The 23,206-nt window shown below is 36.8% G+C and overlaps 1 non-coding gene across 1 annotated transcript; it reads right to left on the bottom strand.

Annotated features, from left to right (window-relative positions):
* Nucleotides 1-275: 275 nt before the first annotated feature.
* Nucleotides 276-385, bottom strand: LOC122149997. Its single transcript, XR_006163431.1, has one exon. It is a non-coding gene; the product is annotated as a U6 spliceosomal RNA (small nuclear RNA).
* Nucleotides 386-23,206: the final 22,821 nt, after the last annotated feature.

Here is a 23,206-nt window from a genome sequence, read left to right as displayed (position 1 = left end):
GAGAAAGTAAAACACGGGGCTGGGGACCTTATAACTGTCAGGCTAAACATGAAGAAGAAGGAAGATGCTCTGGCTTGGGTGCTTTGTTGTTGTTGTTGTTATGTGCCGTCGAGTCGGCCCCGACTCATAGCGACCCCTCCTTGGGTTTCCGAGGCCGTATCACTACGGAAGTAGGATTGCCCAACCTTCCTTCCGAGGAGTGGTTGGTGGGTTTGAACCGCCAGCCGTCTGGTTAGCAGGCAAGTGTCTTAGCCACTATGCTACCAGAGCTCCCTAAAAATATGGAACGCTTCACGAATTTGCGTGTCATCCTTGCGCAGGGGCCATGCTAATCTTCTCTGTATCGTTCCAATTTTAGTATATGTGCTGCCGAATTTATTAGTAAAATTCAAATTAAACAAATATTAAGTAAATAATGTAAATAAAGAATAATTAATTAATAAGTAAATAATGATTCAGACAAGATTTTCTAAATGTAGGATATTTTATGGAGTGCTGTATTTCAACCAAGAAACGCTGGTGGCACAATGATTAAAGCAGTGGGCAGCTGTTAACCAGAAGGTTGATGGTTGGAAGCCACCAGGTTCTCTGGGGGAGAAAAATGTGGCAGTCTGCTTCTGTAAAGATTACAGGCTTGAAAACCCTATGGGGCAGTTTTATTCTATCCTAGGGTGGGGAGCTCTGGTAGCATAGTGGCTAAGACACTTGCCTGCTAACCAGACGGCTGGCGGTTCAAACCCACCAGCCACTCCTCGGAAGGAAGGTTGGGCAATCCTACTTCCGTAGTGATACTGCCTCAGAAACCCAAGGAGGGGTCGCTATGAGTCAGGTCCGACTCAACAGCACATAACAACAACAACAACAGCAACATAGGGTAGGTGGGAGCTTTGCTAGTGTAGTGCCTGAGGCACTTGACTGCTAACCAGACGGCTGGCGGTTCAAACCCACCAGCCACTCCTCGGAAGGAAGGTTGGGCAATCTACTCCCATAGCGATAACTGCCTCAGAAACCCAAGGAGGGGTCGCTATGAGTCAGGTCCGACTCAACAGCACATAACAACAACAACAACAGCAACATAGGGTATGAAGTAAAAACTACTAGTAGCAATGCTTTTTTTTTTTTTTTTAATATTCCAACCTGGTGTCCCTGGGTGGTATAATCTCTTAACATGATAGGCTGTTAGGCTATTGTTCATGAAAAGTTTGAGGTGCCCGAGGTGACTCAGAAGAAAGGCCTGGTTGATCTACTTCTGAGAAATCAGCCATTGAAAACCATAGGAAGCACAGTTCTACTCAGACACACGTGGGGTCACCATGAGTCAGAATTGACTTGATGGCAACTGATTTTTATTTTCCAATTATACCAGTGAGCAGAGAAAAAGCAATATGGTAACCAATACTTAATAAAATATTCATTTTCTCATATGGCATTGTGGTTACGGCAATGGGCTACTAACCAAAAAGATTAGTAGTTCAAACCCACCAGCCACTCTGCACAAGAAAGATGAGGCAGTCTGCTGTTGTAAAGAATTACAGCCTTAGAAGCCTTATGGGGTTGTTAGGAGGTAGAATTGACTCAATAGCAGTGGGTTTGTTTTTTGATTTAGTTTATTGGATTTGATTATTTGGTTAAGTACTTTTAGGTAGACACTTAACAAGTCCGATACACTTCAGGTACAGGAATTATCTGCCTTTGTCAGACTTTAGCATGCAAAAGAAAACCTTGAGATGTTGTTCAAAATAGGTGTTTCCAGATCCTATTTAGATTCTGATTCAATAAATCTATATGAGGACCAGGAATCTATGCTGAAACAAGCATCCCAGAAGATTCTGTTATTGGTGAATGAATACCACGTTTAGGGGAAAAAATGCTTTGAGGAATTATATTCTCTAGAATGCATAACTTTCTTCCAATATCAGTATATCAGTAAAGCAAATGACCTAAGTTTAATAAACCATACATTGATCTACCTAATCAGGCAAACTTCTGAAGGAGGGAGCAGAAAATGATTTTGGATCCCCTGTAGGATTTCATAGTCTAAGTTTCAAAATATGTAGTAAAGTACATTGTATTTGATTATGGATTACATTCCATTTTTGTAGGAAAGAATTCACTAACTATACATTTTATTATGGAAAATATATAATTAGAATCTGACTATACCGGTGCTAAGGAGCTCTGGGGGTGTAGTGCCTAGGGCATTTGACTGCTAGCTGGAAGTTTGGCAGTTCAAATTCAGCAGCTGCTTCATAGAAGGAAGATGGGTCAGTCTACTTCCATAAAGATTTACCCCTTCAGAAACCCAATGGGGGGGCTCTCTATGAATCAGCATCGAGTGGATGGCAATGAGTTTGGCTTGGTTATATTGGTGTTGGGAGTTTTTATTTTTAGAAGGAAGGAAGGAAAAATAAAAAATAAATAAGTGATGTTCCCAATCTTTGTGAGGTAAGTGGACTGAGAAACATTAGATAGCAATTGTCCTATTGTAATTCTACTACTTGGGTCAATCTCAAAAACTTTATCTTGGAAAGTGGAGAGTTTGTATCATTTCTCATGTGCAATTTATTATTGCCTTTTTGCAATAATAAACAAATAAAAACTTGTCACCCATAACTTATTGGGTGACCTTGGGAAACTCAAGTCGGTGATTAAATCCAATTCCATATAAAATTGAGTTAATAAAATTTGAAATATATAAGGAAATACTAAAGTTTAAATAGGTCAGGTTGGTAAATTTAAAATATAATTTTGGCAAACAAGAGAGGAAAATACACTTGATTTATGTTACTAAGCCCCCCCGACCAAAAAAAAAAGTCTTCCATTTGAGGATGTATTATATTACCAGGACGTGAAAAAGTTAATTTATGTTCCATAAAACTTTGTTGTTCCTTTTTCTTTTTATATTGCATTAAACAAAATAACAATAATAACAGGTATTTGTAAACTTTTAGACTTTGGCAGCATTTCAACTCAGACTATCTCCAATTAATCATACAGTGCTTTGTCAAGGGAAGATATCAAATTCCTTTCCTGGTATTTTTTAGAAGTGAATTATACTTCAGAATTACTTAGATATTTTTAGATTATCAAATGAAAACATAAATATAAAATATCAGCTCAAAGTTGATGTGCTAGAGTAAATGTGTCTCTCTCATACTACTGATGTATTCTTGAAAATAATTTTGTAGTATTGTAGTAAAAGTCATTGGAAGCTCTGGTAGCATAGTGCCTAAGGCATTTGACTGCTAACCAGAAGGCTCGAGGTTCAAACCCACCAGCCACTTCTCAGAAGGAAGGTTGGGCAATCTAATTCCGTAGTGATAACGCCTCGGAAACCCAAGGAGGGATCTCTATGAGCTGAATTCAACTCTACAGCAGTGAGTTTGGTTTTTTTGGTTTTGAATGAAAGAAGTTATATCCAAGTAGTAAACAAAAAGAAACATTGTCTTTGTGATTTCTATGTGTATCCCTGGGCATATCTGCCACCATCAGTTAATGGAACTATTTACCAAGTTCAAGCTCTCCCCAAGGAAGGGTGCTTTCTACTTTGCTTCTAAAAAAGCGTTACTCACTTTTTCCAGTCAGCTACTGAATCAAAGCCAGCAGCTGGCTACCACACTTTGATACTGAACAGTAGTTCAAATCCAAGCTTTTTAAGAGTGAGCCTGCTCTGAGACGCTGATTATGTCTGCATTAGAAACAGATACCACTGAGGACAGTTCTGTCTGCTTCTGCCCATGTGATGGATGCATATATATATATGAACTATAAAGGCAAAACAGGTTGAGCACCATAACTTATTGCGTGACCTTGGGAAACTCAATTGAACTTCAGTTTATTCACCTTTAAAATATGAAACATAATGTCTTTCTCCTGGTTATCTCCTGTAAAATATATAAATAAGAATTTTATAAACTACAGTTTTAAAATATTAATTGTTACATTATGATACTCACATTTTTCACTTGGTATCTTTGCTTTTCAAGTACATCATGATGCTCAAGAGACAGTAAAATAGCAGCAATTCTTCCCCCTTACCCAGGAATCCATGCCACTTTGTAATGTGATCTCAAAATGGAGTGTAACTAGATTGCCTGATGCTATTTATTATCCCCACTTAAAATGAACCCATATGCCAGTGGCATATTGAGCTGACAAGCTGTGATGTCATTGGCAGGAGCAGCACTTCCAGAAGGCAGAGTTGCTGAGGATTGTTTATGACATTATTCTATCAGCATATTGGATGGTTCTGGTCAACAGTAGCAGTGGTGTCTAAAGAACAAGGACGTTACTAATGATTTAGGCCGTTACTAATGATTCAGGCCTACGGCCTGTCCAAAGCATAAACTGGAAACACATATTATGAATTTTTTTCCCTCAAAATTAAGCATAAAACTCATAGGGTTATCAACACGTATTTCTTTTGTCTTCAAAAATTTATTAATTTGGTAGTTGATAAACTATTTTCCCTTTTCCTTGTCAGAACAGAAAAATATACAGATGTGAACCCATTCTGAACAAAATTTAAAAGGAAATATTTAACCACTTAAGAGAATCAATTTCCAGAGAGTATTCAGTGTTACTATTACCACAAATGCAAAGTGGTAGATTTGCTTTTTTGAATTTATACTTTAATATACTAACAAAGAGGTGGTAGTGGAGTGATTAAGCACTCAGCTACCAACCAAAATACAAGTGGTTTGAACCCACGAAGGGCTCTGTGGGAGAAGGGCATGATAATCTGTTTCAGTAATGATTACAGCCTTGGAAACCCTATGGAGCATTTCTAATACACTACTGAGATTTCAAATTCCCAAATTAGAGAATCTTAGAGGATCATTTCAAAGATGGAAAGTTGAAGACTAATCTGTGTAACTTATTTATATTAAAAGGGGGAAAATTCAAACCTGGGGGAAGCTAACTTGTAATACTCTCCTAATAAAAACTCTGAGCCTTGTTTGTCTCCCTGTTACAATGGCTTCCTTTTTTTTTTTTTTCCTCTGCTCCTTCTTCATCCTTAACTTTGGGTACATCTCATGAACTATGAGTAGTTTTCAATGCTGTTTTTGTGTTTCTTAACACACTACCATCTGTGCAGCTGTCCCTACAACCATTCAGAAAGAATTGCATCCCATTATTCCTTAAATTTTTAATTTCAACATCTTTAAATAACACTTACTTGTTTTTATGCTCGATTTTCTCTTCTGTATTGTAAATTCCTTGAAGTAGAGGCCATGCTTCATTTATCTTAGTTTTTACTGCTCAGCAAGGTGAACAATCTTGAAAATAATTATAACTGCATTTCTTTTTTAACCTCATTAGCTTATACTGACTTCCTTCTCATCTGAATCAATGTATCATTATTGAAAATAAACTGGGCCAAGGAAATAAACATTTGAATTGGATGTGAGCCATCGTCTTAACAAAGTAACCCTTTGACATACCCCAAATACCCAAATTAAATACCCCAAATATTCAAACATTTTTGAAGATAGAAACATGAACTAGTTTTCACTTTTAAGTTAAATGAAGAGAGCCCGTTGCTACCCTGACATTCTTCAGGACTTTATTCTAATTGAGCAGCTCTAACTAACCAGGCAGGAGCTCTCGTAGTATAGTGCCTAAGGCGCTTGACTGCTAATCAGAAGCCTGGCGATTCAAGCCCACCAGCCACTCCTCAGAAGGAAGATGGTGCAACCTACTTCCGTAGTGATACTGCCTCGGAAACCCAAGGAGGAGTCACTATAAGTCGGGTCCGATTCGACGGCACGTAACAACACAACTAACCAGGCTGTGTGCTCCTTTGGCATGGATTTAGAGACTGATTAACCTGCCACATGGTTTAGTTGGGCTCTGAGATGATTCCTAGAGCAAAACAATCTGTACTGTTTTTTCATAAAGAAAGAGATTTGTGTGTGGGTAATCAAAATGGGATTGATTTTGTCTTATAGAACCTCTATCATTTTACAGTGAACCTCTGATAGTGGTATTCCATTGTTGTTTGTTATCACTAGATGAATTTAAAAATCAGGAATAATAAGAGTATAAAAGTTCTGGGAAGCCTTTAAATTGATTGATGGCAATCTTGTGACAGTTTTTTGTTTTTTTTTTTGTCAAATGAACAGTTTGGTACTATGTATATATGTATACACACACAGATTCAAAATGTCATACAATTTTGAATGTGTGTGTGTGTGTGTATTGTTGTTGTGTGCCATCGAGTCAGACCCGACTCATGAAGACCCCTCCTCGGGTTTCCGAGGCAGTATCACTATGGAAGTAGATCGCCCAATCTTTCTTCTGCGGAGTGGCTGGTGAGTTTGAACCGTCAGCCTTCTGGTTAGCAGTCAAGTGCCTTAGGCACTATGCTACCAGAGCTCCCACATATGTACACACAGATATGTACTCAGTATGATGAATATAGACTTTATTGTCTATGAGACTTAGATTCTAATCAAAGTGATAGGTCACTTTCTGAATTGAGCTATGACCAATTTTTATATGATTGTTTCTGATTAGGAATTGTGAGTGACTAAGCTACACAGGAAACCCAATTTTATGTCTTTATATTTCTTACATGTTATAGTGTTAAAGCCTGGGATTATCAAATGTATATGCAAGGTTATTAAAATCCCTTCACATGAAAGACAAGAAATCCTGCTACTTGGAAAAAAGTCTGTTATATCTATCTCTGGCTTAGTGTCCTCTCTGTTGTTGTTGTTGATATGTGCCATCGATTCAGACTCGACTCATAGCGACCCCTCCTTGGGTTTCTGAGACAGTATAACTATGGAAGTAGATTGCCCAACCTTCCTTCCAAGGAGTGACTGGTGGATTTGAACCACCAGCCTTCTGGTTAGCAGTCAAGTGCCTTAGGCACTACATTACTAGTTTTCCTAAATCTGTGCCCTGCCCTTTGTCAGTTTGTGGCAAGCATTCTATCATTTTTTTTCCCCAGGCCTTTGTCTTTGTCTCTGTAGCCCTGTATTGGGAATCAGGCTTTTTGGGACAGAGAGGCAACAGGAGATGTGAAAGAAAGTGAAACCATGGATGTTCCAGAGAGAAAGTAGTAGGGATAGGGAGGGAGAGGATAGTTATAGGAAAGGACACAGGAAACTCTTAGTGTGATAAACTCCACATTGGTCTAGTGGTCACAAATGCATTGATAGTTGTATTAGACTTCTAAGGCTGCCATAACAAATTACCATGAACTTCGTGGGTTAAAAGGAGCTCTGGTGATGTAGTGGCTAAATCATTTGGCTGCAAATCCAAAGGTCAGCAGTTTGAACCCATCAGCCACACTGCAGGAGAATGATGAGGAAGTCTCCTTCGGTAAAGAATTAGAGCCTTGGAAATGATCTGAGGACAGTTCTACTCTGTTCTATATGGTCTCTATTAGTCAGAATCAACATGATAGCAGTGGGTTTGGGTGGCTTTAAACAACAAAAATTTATTCTATCACAGTTTGGCAGTCTAGAAGTATGAATTCAGACTGTGGGCAGGTCCGTGTCCCTCTGGATGCTTTAAAGGAAGATCCTTCATCTCTTCAGCTCTAGTAGCCCCAGGTGTTCCTTGGGTTTGGCAGCATAACTTTCAATCTTTGCCTCTGTCTTCACAAGACTCTCTTCTCTTTGTGTCCCCCTGTGTCTCTCCTGGGAGCTGTGGTGTTGTAGTGGCTAAGGCATTTGACTGCTAACCAGAAGTCTGGCAGTTCAAACCCACCAGCCACTCCTTGGAAGGAAGGTTGGGCAATCTACTTCCATAGTGCTTCCACCTTGGAAACCTAAGGTGGTGTTGCTGAGTCAGATCTGACACCACAGCAGTGAGTTTGACTTATGTCTCTCCTACTGTTCTTAGAAGGACACCAGTTATATTGGATTGAAGTCCACCCTACTCCATCATAGCCTCATGTTAACTACTTGCATCAGCAAAGACACTATTTCCAAATAAGGTCACATATATAGGTACCAGGAGTTAGAACTTGAGCATATCTTTTTGGGGGACATGAATTAACCCATACAGCAGTATAAACAAAATGTTAAGTAAATATTTTGATCTATAAAATATATGAATGAACTATTTTCAAGTTCTTCAAAGGCATTGTTTATAAAAAATATGTATCATTTTATCACACCTTTCAGAATCTATTATTTTGTGTATTTTAAAGAAATTGAATTTCTTTTTTTTTTTTAAATAACCTATAATTAAGCTCTGGTGGCATAGAGCCTAAGGCACTTGACTGCTAACCAGAAGGTTGGCAGTTCAAACCCACCAGCCACTCCTAGGAAGGAAGGTTAGGCAATCTACTTCCTTAGAGATCTCTCCTCGGAAACCCAAGGAGGGGTCACTGTGAGTCGGAGACAACTCTAAGGCACATAACAACAACAATAATTAAGTTTTCACTAATTCAGACTGTCTTTTCTTTAACTAATCCTATTAATAAGTCTTTACTGTAATATCTAATACCACTTACCTCTTTAGATTTTTAAATTTAGCATTAACTGACATCAGTGGAAAGCTCCTATGCACACTGATAGCTTCTTAGTTTGAAAGAAGTATCTCTGTAAGTGGTCATTAGTTCCTTCAAAGAACATGATCCTGTTCCACACTAACAGTCTTTGCTGCCCAGCTAGAATGAGTAGGCATTTTCTACCAATTACTACAACTGACTTCCATTTATTAATTACTAATTTGACTATCTTGAGCCTACAAGCATGACATTAGGGGCCATTTAGTAATAAGAAGTTGAAAATTTAATGGAGGAAAGATCTATGGTTTAATGTGAAAAATTCATCATCATTGACAAATCTTATGGAAATTTTTGCAGTTATAGCAAGTATTCTTAGCAGAATCTTGTCTCATTCTTCCGGTTTGGAATCAAGGTGTTTTGATTACATTTCCATAAATCAGAACCAACTTTCCCTGAAGAAATATTTAAATCACTTGGAGAACACATTATGGTTGTTGGTTTAGGCTTCAAGTGTTGTTTTTGTTGTTAGATGCCGTCAAGGCGTCTCAGATTCATAGTGACCTTATATACAACAGAAAAAAACACTTCAAGTACTTTTACATAAGTGATAAGTGCTTTTGATGATAATGCAAAATACATTTATCATTCACAAGTAATTCTGACTCTTCATCTGTCAAGTCTCAGCTGAGATATTTCTTTAGTGAACCTTTTCTTCTTACACTTAAGTAGATTTAATCATTATATTCCTGACTTTTCTATCTTGTTCCTGCTTATATTTCTAGCACTCAATGCACTGACTATACATTTATCGATAAATATTTGTTGAATAAATGACGTGTGAAAATATGCAATATACATTAAACTTGTTTTTGTGTCTTATCTTGGGTTCAGTTTTGCAAGGTCTATATTTTGCATCTAAATATGCAGTAAGTGTGTACAATTGCTCAATTTTCTTATAACACAAGAATATATTCTTGTTTCTATAGGGTTAAATTTGTTTTCTGATTTTTTTTGTCAGTATAAATTTCATTAAAATATATAATGATTAATTTTATATTGCTAATAATATTGAAATGCTATCATTAAAATTTGCTGAAATGTATTTATTTATAATGTGTAATTTTCTTTCTATTTTACCCATTGGACTTTTTATAAAATCTCTTCAGGTTCAATATTTGCAACTTACTTGAGAATGTTCTCTATTATGGATAATTGCTCGTTGAGAATTTTGCACAAGCAAGAAGAGAAAACATGGTTCAAATATCCTGACATAAAATTCAGAATGTCTTAGTAATTTATTACTATTTCTCTCTTCATATTTTGTATATTTAGTGTTCATCAGACTTGGCTCAATGGAATCTTGTTTGGTTTTGATTTTGGTTACCTTTTCTTATGGATTGAATTGTTTCTCCCCAAAACAAGTACTGTAATTCTAACCTCTCTACCTGTGGATGTAATCCTGTTTGGAAATAAGAGTTTTTACTTTTTATGTTAATAAGGTCATTATAGCATAAGGTGGACTCTAAACCTAATCACTTCTAAGTTATAAAAACACAGAAGCACATTGGGCAAAAATTTCCCTAAGATTTGTCAATGATAATGAATTTTTGCATTAAAAAATAGGTCTTTCCTCTATTAAATTTTCAACTTCTCATTCCATTTGCACTAAATGATTCCTAATGTCATGCTGGTAGAATCAAGATAGTAAAATTAGTGATTACCAAATGGAAGTCAGTTGTAGTAATTGGGAGAAAATGGCTAGTCATTCTAGCAGGCATCAAAGACTGTTATAGTGGAATAGGATCATGTTCTTTGCCTTTTGAGGATCATATACAAGCCAAGGAACCAAAAAATTCCCAGAGCTACTGACAAGGAAGGAATTGCCACTAGCAAGACAGACCTTGATTTGGACCGTTAGCCTCAAGAACTGTAAAAACCTACTTTTTTGTTCTTTAAGGATACACACTTGTGGTATGTGTTGTTACAGCAGATCTAGGTAACTAAGATACATTTTTTGGGAAGAAAATATCATATAAACTCTAAAATAAACATTGAGCCACCTCTGTAAAAGTAGGCCTCCTTAAAAATGCAAAATATGTTTGGGAGTCACTCATGAAAGTGTGAACCTTCTAGGCAGGTTGGGACTCTGAAGAGGACTCTCCATGTGTGTAACTTTCTTGGCTTCTTCTGCAATTGGATAGCACCATTGACTTGCATCTGGTCTTCAAGGACATCCTCTCCCTTGTGAGAAAGCCAGGTTCACCACTGATAGGTATCGGGAATGGAAAAAGGTATTACTGTGTAATCTATAAAGCCATTTAGGCCAACCAAAATCACAGGGGCATTGCAATTCAAAACCACAACATATATGTTTTGATTTATAGTCACAGTGTCACTTAGGTAACAAGAAATCTCTATCATTTACTAAAGAAACTAATCAACAACAAATATTATTTAAAATATTTTGTTTTTCTATATCTGGTCTTTAGAATCATTTAATTCAAGTTATTTTTCCTGGAACTATTTCTCCAATGGATGGTCAATTTTTATGCTAAGTGCAGGTGACATAAGAGTTATGATGGATAAGTTATGTAATAGATAAACATGAAATTTCATGGCTTAGCACAAAAGATGCTTAATTTTTTTTTGACGAAAAGTTCAGTGGGATGGCAGATGGTGGTGGAAGAGTGGACATATAGTTGTCCAAGAACTCGGGTATATTTAGGTTTATTTACAAACCCAGGCCAATAGTGATTCTGCAGCTTCTTATATTTGGCTTCTGAGGTCTCCCTAGGGTTTGGTATTCAAGAGTGTTCAAGATGGTGAGGGAGATTTTTTTAGAGGCCAGGACTGAAAGGGGTGTGCATCTCTTTCACTTACATTCTGCAGTTTGTGATATAGTTTAACCAGATTCAAAAAGGGGTGAAAAATGAGATTGCCAGCGAGGCAGGTATTTTCTGGAAACACTTGCCTGCAAAAGGACAGCATAAATTGTTGGTGTTCAGCAATCTGCCTGTGCTATAGTAAGAGAATGACTAGGAAACCTGTATTCAAACAAAGGCTGAAAATTTTCCTCAGAGTAATGCTGTTGGAAATAAAGCCATCTTTAAAAAGGAAAGCTAAACATTATTAAATCCATGATTGAATAAGTTTAGGACACCTGCTTTAGAACTAGAGAATATGTTATATCATCAAGCATAATCTAATTTACATGACTAAGGAAATATTCTTGGGTTTCTGAAATTCAAGAGTTGTTCCTTTCGCCCCCCACCCCCGATGATTCTTTTTGAGGGAAGGGACAAAATTCCTTTTACTTACAACATATATACAATATCTCGTAATGTATTATAATGCTTAGGGCATGTAAACATTCCATACGACTAAATTAAATTTCTGTGATTAAGAATAGCCCTGTCCTCCTCACTCACTTCCACAGAGTGAGTCCTGACTCCTAGCGACCCCTCCATTGGGTTTCTGAGGTAGTATCACTACAGAGGTAGATTGCCCATCCTTCCTTCTGAGGAGTGGCTGGTGGGTTTGAACCTCCAGTCTTCTGGTTAGCAGTCAAATGCCTTAGGCACTAGGCCAGCAGAGCTCCTTTTGTCCTCCTAGTACCTCACACAAAGTCTTTCAAAGTACTTATGCCATTTTAGCCTTTCAGTGATCCTATAAGAAAGATGGTATAAGTATCATCAGCCCCTTTTATTAGACAAGGAATATGAGACTTGCAGTGTTTAAATGACTAGCTTATAACCTTTTGGATTGTAAAGGTTTGATGAGTGAGCACTATAGTCTTGTTCTTTTTACTATCCACTGGAATGGACCATTAATTTAGATTTTCAGTTAGTACAATCTATAAAAATGACCACTGATGCAAGTGATGTGAAAATTACCAAGATGACTGAAATAACAGATCAGCATTGTTGGTTTATTCATTTTGCTGGTGCAGGCATATCTTTTCTGTTGGCTTTTAAATATTTATAGATAGAATTCCAAGAGTTGACAGATATTAAAGCCTTTTTCTTTTAATCTACAAGGCATGAGCCATAAAACTACAGTTCCAGTATATTTTAAAATGAATCAGAGATTCTTCTATTATCTTCAAAAATGCATTAATTTAGTATAGTTGACTTTTCACTTTTTATTCATGTCTCTTTATTGGGTTTTTATTGCCTAGAAATATTTAATACAGAGATAAAAGACAAAGTCCCTTTTGTCAAGAAGTTCACAGTTTCCTAAGGGAAAACAAAGAGTAAGGAGAGACATTTTGTAGTCTGATTAAAGCAATAAAAGGAGGAAGTTCAGGGAGCCCTATAAGCCCTATGAAGAGACACTAACTTGGCTTTGGGCTAGGTATTGAATGAATTGCTGGAAAGGGTAGCTTGAAGGAGATAATGCCTGAATTAACCATAGAAGGTAGAGTAGAAGTTTAAGTAAACATGTGGTACTTTTAATAAATTAAAATACAAAGTGCAGGTACATCATAAATATTTGACTTAAGTCCCAAAATAATAAAATATAACATCCACATTGGAGTTTTACAACTAAAAACTCAGAGAAATTGGTGGAAAAAAAAACAAACCTATATAAAAATAATATTAGATGCTACAGTATAGTATCTAAAAATAATATAAAAATCTATAAAAATAATATAGATTCTACAGCAATATAGTTGAATTAATATTTAACTTGCAGTTATTATGTGCTTCCTCACAAACTTTATTGTGACTTAATTATATTTTTTGATTTGTAATGTTTACCATTCTCTTTACTCTGTCTGAGTTCAACCTTAGCTATAATTAAATAATTCCCTGCAGCCACTATGCCCATCGTGATTCATTTATTATGCTTTTTTATTTACACTTTGACACTTATGTTCAACCTTATTGGGGTCAATCTTCATCCTTCCTAGATTTCTTCATAGTACCAACTTAAATTTCTTCAGGTCCTGTTTTTCAAAAATATTCTGTATTCGTTATTCCCAGTGGCATTATCTATTATCTATCTAGAAATCAGGAGCTCTGGTGGTGTAGTGTCTAAGGCATTTGACTGCTAACCAGAAGGCTGGTGGTTCAAACCCACCAGCCACTCCTCAGAAGGAAGGTTGGGCAATCTACCTCTGTAGAGATAATTCCTCGGAAACCTAAGAAAGGGTCTCTGTGAATTGGATCTGCTAGTTGTTCATTTTTATTTTATATATTAAAACTCTTTGGTAGAGCAAAGAATGTTCCTCTTGGAGAAGATTGAACTAAGAGACAAGTTTGTAAAAGCATTCAACTGTTCAAAGTTCTCATTAGGAGAGTGGCTGGCAGTGAGGAATCCTCAGTAGGAATACACACCAGAAAAGACAAGTGGCGGCTTAAAGGGTGTAGCGGCAGGAAAAACACTCCATCCGAGTTGTTAGGCATTGGAATCAACAAGTAGAATGTTAAAAATGTCTTATCTGGTTTACACTTAAACGGACTTTCATCTTCTGGAAGAGGTTCTAGAGAGTTCTAGATGAATGTCAAAGGGAAAGAGAAAGATGGAAAGAACGGAGGCTCTAGCAAGATTGCTTTTATCTATGTTATGTGATGTGATGTTAAGTGTCGTCGAGTCGTTTCCGACTCATAGCGACCCCATGCACAGCAGAACAAAACACTGCCTGATCCCCCGCCAGCCCCACAATCCCTGCTATACTTGAGCCCATCATCGCATCCACTGTGTCAATCCATCTCGTTGAGGGCCTCCCCCTCTTTTGTCAACCCTCCACCCTACCAAGCATGGCATCCTTCTCCAGGGAATGGTCCCTTCTTACATCATGACCAAAATAGGTGAAACGAAGTCTGGACATTCTTGCTTCCAAGGAGCATTCTGGCTGCACTTCCTCCAGGACAGATCTGTTAGTTCTTTTAGCAGTCTATGGTACTTTCAGCATTCTTCGCCAGCACCACAACTCAAAAGCATCAACTCTTCTTCGGTCTTCCCTATTCATTGTCCAGCTCTCACATGCATACGAGGAGATTGGAAATATCATGGCTTAGTCCTCAAGGAGATATCCTTGCTCCTCAGCACTTGATACAGTTCCTTCGCAGTTGACTTTCCCAATGCTACACGTCGTCTAATGTCCTGACTGCTGCTTCCGTTGGTATCGATTGTAGAACCAAGCAACGTGAATTCTTTGACAACCTCAACCTTCTCTCCATTTATTGTGATGCTGCTCATTGGTCCAATTGTGAGGATTTTTGTTTTCTTTATGTTGAGATTAATCCATACTGCAGACTGTATTCTTCAACCTTCATCAGTAGGTGCCTTAAGTCATCCTCACTTTCAGCAAGCAAAGTTGTATCATCTGCATATCTCAGGTTGTTAATGATTCTTCCTCCAATCCTGATACCATGTTTTTCTTCATAGAGTCCAGCTTCTCGGATTATTTGCTCAGCATATAGATTGAATAAGTGTGGAGAAAGGATACAACCCTGACGCACTCCCTTCTTGATTTTAAAACATGTAGTGTGCCCTTATTCTGTTGGAACGACAGCCTCCTGCTCAAGGTACAGATTCCTCATGAGTACAATCAAGTGCTTGGAAATTCCCATTCTTCTCAATGTTATCCATCATTTGTCATGATCCACACAATCAAATGCCTTTGCATAGTCAATAAAACACAAGTAAACATCTTTCTGGTATTCTTTGCCTTGAGCCAAGATCCATCTGACAACAGCTATGATATCCCTCGTTCCACATCCTCTTCTGTATCCGGCTTGAGCCTCTGGAAGTTCTCTGTCAATATACTGCTGCAAACGTTTCTGAATTATCTTCAGTAAGATCTTACTTGCGTGCGATATTAATGATATTGTTCTATAATTTCCACATTCTGTGGGATCACCTTTCTTTGGAATGGGCACAAATATGGATCTCTTCCACTCAGTTGGACAGGTAGCTGCCTTCCAAATCTCTTGGCATAACTGAGTGAGTGCCTCCAATGGGGCATCTGTTTGTTGAAATATCTCAATCGGTATGCCATCAATTCCCGGAGCCTTGTTCTTTACCAGTTCTTTCATTGCAGCTTTGACTTCTTCCTTCATTACCATTGGTTCTAGATCATATGCCACTTCTTGAAATGGATGAAGATCGATCAGTTCTTTTTGGTACAGTGACTCTGTGTATTCCTGCCATCTTCTCTTGATGTTTCCTGCATCATTCAATATTTTGCCCATAGAATCTCTCAATATTGCAACTTGAGGCTTCAATTTTTTCTTCAGTTCTTTCAGTTTGAGAAATGCTGAGCGTGTTCTTCACTTTTGGTTTTCAGACTCCAGGTCTTTGCACATTTCATTCTAGTAATTGGCTTTGTCTACTCGAGCTGCTCTTTGAAATCTTCCGTTCAGCCCTTTTACCTTTTCATTTCTTCCATTTGCTTTAGCTATTCTCCGCTCAAGGGCAAGGTTCAGAGTCTCTTCTGTCATCCACTTTGGTCTCTCTTCTTTTCTTTTCTTTTTAGTGATCTCTTGCTTTCTTCATGGTTAATGTTCTTGATATCGTCCCATAAAAAGGAAAACATTTTAGCTATGAGTTCCTTTTTATTATCAGGTCCCCCCCCTTTTATATAACCCAAAATATGGTTGAATGTAGTATATTTATTGGTAATTAAGTAGAAGATTATTATAATAGAACTGACATAATATTATATTAATAATAACATAATAATAAGAATAACATAAAGTGTACCTCAGAACACACTGCACTCTAATAATATAGACCCTGAACACAGTTTGCTTGTCTTTGAAATGTAACTCTCAGAGTTGATAAAAGACAGAATATTTTAGGTGTGGGAAAATGTTTAATGAGATTTTAAAAAACAAGCAAAAATAAACTCCGCAAAGATATATGTTGGAAAGTCAAGGGAGACAAAGGCCTGGACAATAGATTAGAACCAAATTTAAAGGATTCAAGTTAAATATTTTCAAAGATTACAATAAAATATCCCAAACCATTTTGCCTATTTATTGTAATTTTTTCTTGTATGTAAGTTTAATATTTTTATGCATTATATTAAACTCTCCAAGATTTTTCCTACTGTTTTAAGCAAGGAAACTTGTTAACAATCAATTAGTATTAAGAGGAGATGGATTATTCATTTCTTCAGTGGAGGTTAACATTGAGAATTTCCAAGGCCAGTTTAATTTTTAGTTTATGATGACAAAATATTAAGATCTCAAAATAATATCTATATTAAATAATAATAATTTATTTATTTTTAATGATGGCTTTTCTAGTGTCCTCAAAGGTATTGATTGACTTTTTGCAGGTTCTAGAGATATTAATTATAGCAATTTATTTTTAGTGATAAGTTAAAGTAATTGTCATATATTTTGGGTGACTGTTATTATGGCTCAAAATTCATTTATTTCATTATCCTGCATCCTGGCTTGAAATTGCTATGCATAAATAAATCCTAGATTCTTAACTTAAATTTTCCCTGTGTATCATTTTAACCTCTAAACCATAAAATGTTTCCTTTCAAACAGATTTTATTGGTATTCTTGGGAAGCTGAAATGTTCTAGAATTCCTAGGACAGCATTATAAGCTCTCTACAAGAAATCAGAATGAACTCATGAATGTTATTTACTAGGTAGGGTATAGGCTAATAAATTGCTCTGTCAGCTGTCCCTTGATGCTCTTCATTAGACTTAGAAGTACTATGGTGAAATAATGTCATGGGAATCTCGAGCTGTGTACAATCTGAGTTCAGAGACTCTGGGGTTCTGAAGTAAAGCAGGCAGAGCCCTGAGAGGCACGACTGGGTCACTGGGAGTTTTTCACAGGCTCCTCTCTGTCTGTACTAAAGGGCTTTTCATTAGTGGCTGGCAGTAATCACAGTCTGTTTAGGAAATGTGCAAGGGCACAAGCTGGACAGAAAGTACTAGTGTTTTAGAATCTACATGTCCGTACGAACAAAACATGAACATCAGCCTTAACTTTCAAACATAATTAATTCTAAAGTGCAAGTATGTACCTATATAAAGTAGAGATTTTCAGAGCACATCGTTGTCAGTAATTGGCCTCAAAAATCTAAAAGCATGATTTTAATTTTAATGGGCTTTACTTAATGGTGCTTGAAAACTTTAAAACAGTAGTGTTTATAAACTGTTATTTAGAAAATAACATTTCATATTTCCAAAAGACAGTGAAACAGAAATTAAATGTTTTGACCTGGGAAGGAAACTTTATCTACCAATCTGTCTATCATCTATCCATCTATCTATCTAATCTCTCTATCAATCAATCTGTGTTTCTTTGCTTTTCTTCCTTTGGATATGTCATCAGGAAAGACTGTTATTGTTGTTGTTAGGTGCTGTTGAGTCAGCTCTGACTCACAGAGACCTTATGTACAACAAAAGGCAATACTGCTCTGATCCTGTGGCAGCCTCGCAATCCTTGCTATGCCTGAGCCCATCGTTGCAGCCACTGTGTCAATCCATCTCATCAAGGGCCTTCCTCTTTTTTGCTGACCCTCCACTTTACCAAGCATGATATCTTCTCCAGGGAATGGTCCCTTCTGACAACATGACCAAAGTAGATGAGACTAAGTCTGACCATTCTCCCTTCCAAGGTGCATTCTGGCTACACTTCTTCCAGGACAGATTTGGTACTTTTATTATTCTTTGCCAACACCACAACTCAAAAGCATCAACTCTTCTTCGGTCTTCCTTCTTCATTGTCCAGCTTTCACATGCATATGAGGCGATTGAAAATACCATGGCTTGGGTTAGTCACTGAGTTTGGTGGGTTTCTTTTAATCTTCAAAGATACATCTTTGCTCTTTAGCACTTTAAAGAGGTCTTTTGCAGCAGATTTGCCCAGTGCAGTATGACACTAGATTTCATGACTGCTGTTTCCATGGGTTTTGATTGTGGATCCAACTAATAAGAAATCTTTGACAACTTCAATCTTTTCTCTACTTTTTGTGATGCTACATATTGGTCCAGTTGTGAGGATTTACCTTTTCTTTATGTTGAGGGGTAATCCATGCGGCAGACAGGAAACACTAATCCTTAGAAAAAGACATCATGCTTGTTATAGTAGAGGGTAAGTGAAAATAAGGGAAACTCTCCATGAGATGCATTGACCCAAAAGCCACGACCATGAGCTCAAACATATCAAAGAGCATAAAAAGACCAGACAACATTTAGTTCTACTATATATGAGGTTACCATGAGTCAGAGCCTACTTGACAACTCACAACAGCAGTAACAATGTATGTTAGTTTATTTAACTGCCACAATGGTGGCATAGTTATAATGATCCCCTGAGGGTCACAGAGGTGTATAATTACAACCAGAATTGGAGTTCTGGCCTTTCTGGCTCCAATACCCATGCTGCCACCACTTCTTTCTATTATGAGCTCTTTTGTTGTTGTTTTATGTACCATCGAGTTGCACCCAACTCCTAACGACCCCTCCTTGGGTTTCCGAGGCGGTATCACTTTGGAAGTAGATTGCCCAACCTTCCTTCCGAGGAGTGGCTGGTGGGTTTGAACCGATTATGAGCCCTAGCTCTGCTTAAATACATCATTTGATATTTCTGAGTTGTAATTGCCTCCACTTAACTAGCACAGCACAACAAACCACCCCAAAACCTAATGGTTTAAAACAATGATTGAATGCTTATTTCACCTGGGAACATTCCTGAGGCTCTCTTCAGCCGGAGAATTGGCTAACTGAAATGTCTGAGATGGCCTCACTCATGGTGGATTGGAAGCTGGTGCTGGTTCTTGGCTAGGGCTTCTCTGTCCTTCTCCAGCTACTCTCTCACAGTCTAGTAGGCTCGATTGGCTTTCTTAAATGATGGTGTTGGGGCAGCAGTCCAAGTGAAAATGAAAGTTCCAGGGTCTCTTAGGTCCTAGATGTGGAAGTTCTACTGCATCACTTTACCACATTCTATTCTCAAAGCAAGTCACAAGGTCAGCCAGGAATCAAGGGGTGGAAAATGGACTATACCTCTTGATGGGAGGAGCCACAAACATTTTTGATGATGTTTAATCTATCATAGATTCTTCTTTTTAAAATTAAAAGAAAAAATTGTAGTATTACATTATTGCTGGTGGCATAATGGTTAAGCACTTGGCTGCTAACCAAAAAGTCTGATTTGAACCCAGCAATTGCTCTGCAGGAGAAAAGATCTGGTGTTCTGTTGCCATAAAGATTTCAACCTAGGAAACCCTATAGGGCTGTTCTACTCTGTCCTGTAGGATTACTATGAGTCGAAATTGTTTCAAAGGCACACAACAACAATAACATTATTAATTATGCACTGGAGAATGTTAAGGAGCTCTGGTGATGTAGTGGATTAAGACATTTGGCTGTTAACTAGAAGGTCAGCTGTTCAAACCCACTACCTGCTCTGTGGGATGAAGATGAGGCAATTCACTTTTGTAAAGATTTACAGCCTTGAGAACCCAATGGGTTGTTATGAGTCAGAATTGACTCAATAGCAGTGGGTTTTTTTTGGGGGGGTTTGTAAAATGTTAGAAAATGCAACTTTAGATTCTTAATCTAAAAATGTGTCTCACAATTTTGTCCTGCTTTACCTTTGTAAAGAAAAAATTTGAAAGCAGATAACGAGGATGGCAATGCTTTGAAAACCTAGAAATAAAACTCTCTTTAATATAAGGGATTATTATGATTTATAGAAAATTGTAGGGTTTATTGTTGAATGAAGTTTTTCATAGATTAAAAAAATGATCAAAAAGAGAAAAGAAAGCAATCTTTAGTTAATATGGCATACAAATTTTCTAGACTTAGGAAAGCACTAATAAGTTTCTAAAGGGCAATGAAATGTGGTATCAAGGACATATCTTTGATAAGTGTTACTGTTTGTTTGTTTTGACACAATTGAGTGAATTCACAGTCTCATCATCCTTTACGTAGTTAATATTATTCCACCAAAATGTCCTTATGCAAATAATTCTGTAGAAACATATTGTGAAAATTAAATGGTTTTGGCTAATGCAGACATGATATTCAAAAGGCTTTTCCCAATAATGAGATTTCTCAGTTAAAATCACTTACTAAGAATCATTCTAACCTTGAATATGACATTAATAAAATTTCAAAGTCACTGACAAGCTATCATTTTGTGTAACAAATTGTTATTTTTAACCCCTTTCCCATCTAAAATCTGATTTCCTTTGACATTTCAAAATATTATTGTAGTATACTAAAGTGAACTCTAAAATAGAAATCTTAAAAGGTACTACTACCAGATGAATATCCTATTGGGATTTCTTTTAAAAGGGAGGAGTGGATAAGAGTTGGGGGCTCCATTTAGGAAGAATTTCTTGAAAACTAACTCTGAGTGGTAGTCAGTTGTTAAATTATTCCAGTAACTGACATAATAAGGGTTAAAAGCTTTCTTCTGTGGGTTCAGTATATATATGTTTATATGTGTGTGTATACATATAAATATATACATATAATATATACATAACTTTATATGTATGTATATTTGAGTACATAGTATATTTATTTGAGTAGGTAAGGATATATGTATATATCCTTATTTACTCAAATTGCATTCTCTAGCAAGAGATCTGGTAATTATAAAAGTACATAGCCTAGACCACAGGTATATTTTTTTTTTTTGGCTCACATGATATTTTGAAAATTGAACTGGTTGCCAAAATTTTAAAATCAGAAGATTTTACATAAAAGTCTAAAATTCTAGCTTCTCTATAAATCAAAATACCTGGTCCTACTGGGCTAGCATTCCTGCTTAAACATAATGGTTTGAGTTGAATAGAAGCTGCCTTTTCTAGATGGAGAATACACATTCAGTCACCATCGTCCCCACTTTCCATACTTATGTAGCCTGCTTGACTGCACTAGGCATTTGAGTTTGAGGCAATGACAGATTATGGTTGAAAGAACCTTCTAGATCATCTGATTCAAACACTCATCTGATGCTTGATAACATTTTTGAGGCTACTTCTAGCATATCAGAGGAGTTTTGGTGGCATAGTGGTTAATGCATTCAGCTACTAACCAAAAGATAAGTGGTTCAAACCTACAAGCCACTTGGCAGGAGAAAGGTGAGGCACTCTGCTTCTGTAAAAATTTACGGCCTTGGAAACCCTGTGGAGGAAATTCTACTTTGTCCTATAGAGTTGCTTTTAGTTGGAATCAATTCAATGGTGGTGGGTTTTTGGTCTAGTGTATCAATGATACGTTATTTACAAAGGGTATAGAGCACACTTTCAGGTGATTTCCTCCTGATCAAACTATGAATAACAGCAGTACAGATCCAGTCTATCTTAGAGCCATATCATAAAACCTGATTTTGGCAATGTAACTGCAGCACAGATTGCACCTGCTGCTTTTAAAATATTGCTTATCATTCATCTTTAGCATGATATTTATATCCAGCCCAACACTGCCTAAAATTTTAACTTCTCTCAACACTTTTGTTAAGCTGCAAAGAATGGAGAAAATTAGTTATAACCCCAAATTACCTTGAGTTAAGAATTCAGGTTATAGACAGACTAACCAAATAATGGTTAGATCCTTTTATCAAATTACAGAATGGCTCAGTTATATAAAACGTGATACTTGGTTCATTATTTTTGTTAAATACATTGTGAGTTCTGGAGTGTTTGCCATTATTGAATATTTTCCCAGAGTATAATTATGATTTTATATCAATTAGCAATTTTAAATTTGATTAAGAAGCAAAAATTTCCAAATGAACATTGTTTTACTTTCTTAAATGGTGAAATAAGATAGAATAATACTATGGAAAACTATAAAAATTGTTTTTTTTTAAATAATAGTAGTTAACTTTATTGTATATGTATGTGACAACATTTTATGTAATCTATGTTAATTATTTCATGTAATCCTATAAGAAAAAAAGTCAAACTCACTGCCATCAAGTTGATTGCAACTCATAGCAATCCCCATGGGGTTTCCAAGGCCATAAATCTTTACAGACACAGACCATCTCATCTTTCTTCTACACAGCAGCTCATGGATTTGAACCACTGATTTTTTGGTTAGCAGCTAAAATGCCTTAACCATCACACCACCAGATATCAACCATTTTATAGAAGAGAAACTTGAGGCATAGAAAAGGAACAGAATTTGTCTATGTTCAAAGAGAACAGGGATTTGTCCCCTGACAGCTTTGTGTCCCAGTTTGCTTTTAATCAGTCTGCTGTTTCCTCTCCATTTTGTGCTCTTTCAGACATACATCACAGCCTCCACTAAATTTCATAAAGGCTTATTTGCACATATTTGAGATATATGATATGAAACTTACAAACATAGGTACTATAATAACAGATAAAAATAATACATCAGTAGGAAGAGTGGTGGAAACTGGATTTTCCTTATAAAATAAAATCGTGTTTTCACTCTAAATATTGCTTTACTCATCTGAGATTGTTTGAACAGAGCCAATGTACATTTCAGAGTTATAAGGAAATGTGTGAAAAGGAAAATTAAGATGGGGCTATTGGGAGTTATTTAGAATTGCACCTGGGTACAGGATCATAAAGAGCCCTGTTTGCACAATGGTTAAGCCCTCAGCAAGTAATCAAAAGGTCAGAGATTTGAACCCATGTGAGAAAGATGGGGCAGTATGAAGATTACAGCCTTAAGAACTCTATAGGGCTATTTTACTCTGTCCTGTAGGGTTGCTATGAGTCCGAATTTGATTTGATGGCAAAGAGTACAGGATCACAATCATGTAGTCAA

This window comes from Orycteropus afer, unplaced genomic scaffold (genome assembly GCF_000298275.1).
Source record: "Orycteropus afer afer isolate SDZICR_OR568_19922 unplaced genomic scaffold, OryAfe1.0 scaffold00071, whole genome shotgun sequence".
Taxonomy (NCBI): domain Eukaryota; kingdom Metazoa; phylum Chordata; class Mammalia; order Tubulidentata; family Orycteropodidae; genus Orycteropus; species Orycteropus afer.
This window is presented reverse-complemented; position numbering and strand designations above follow the sequence as displayed.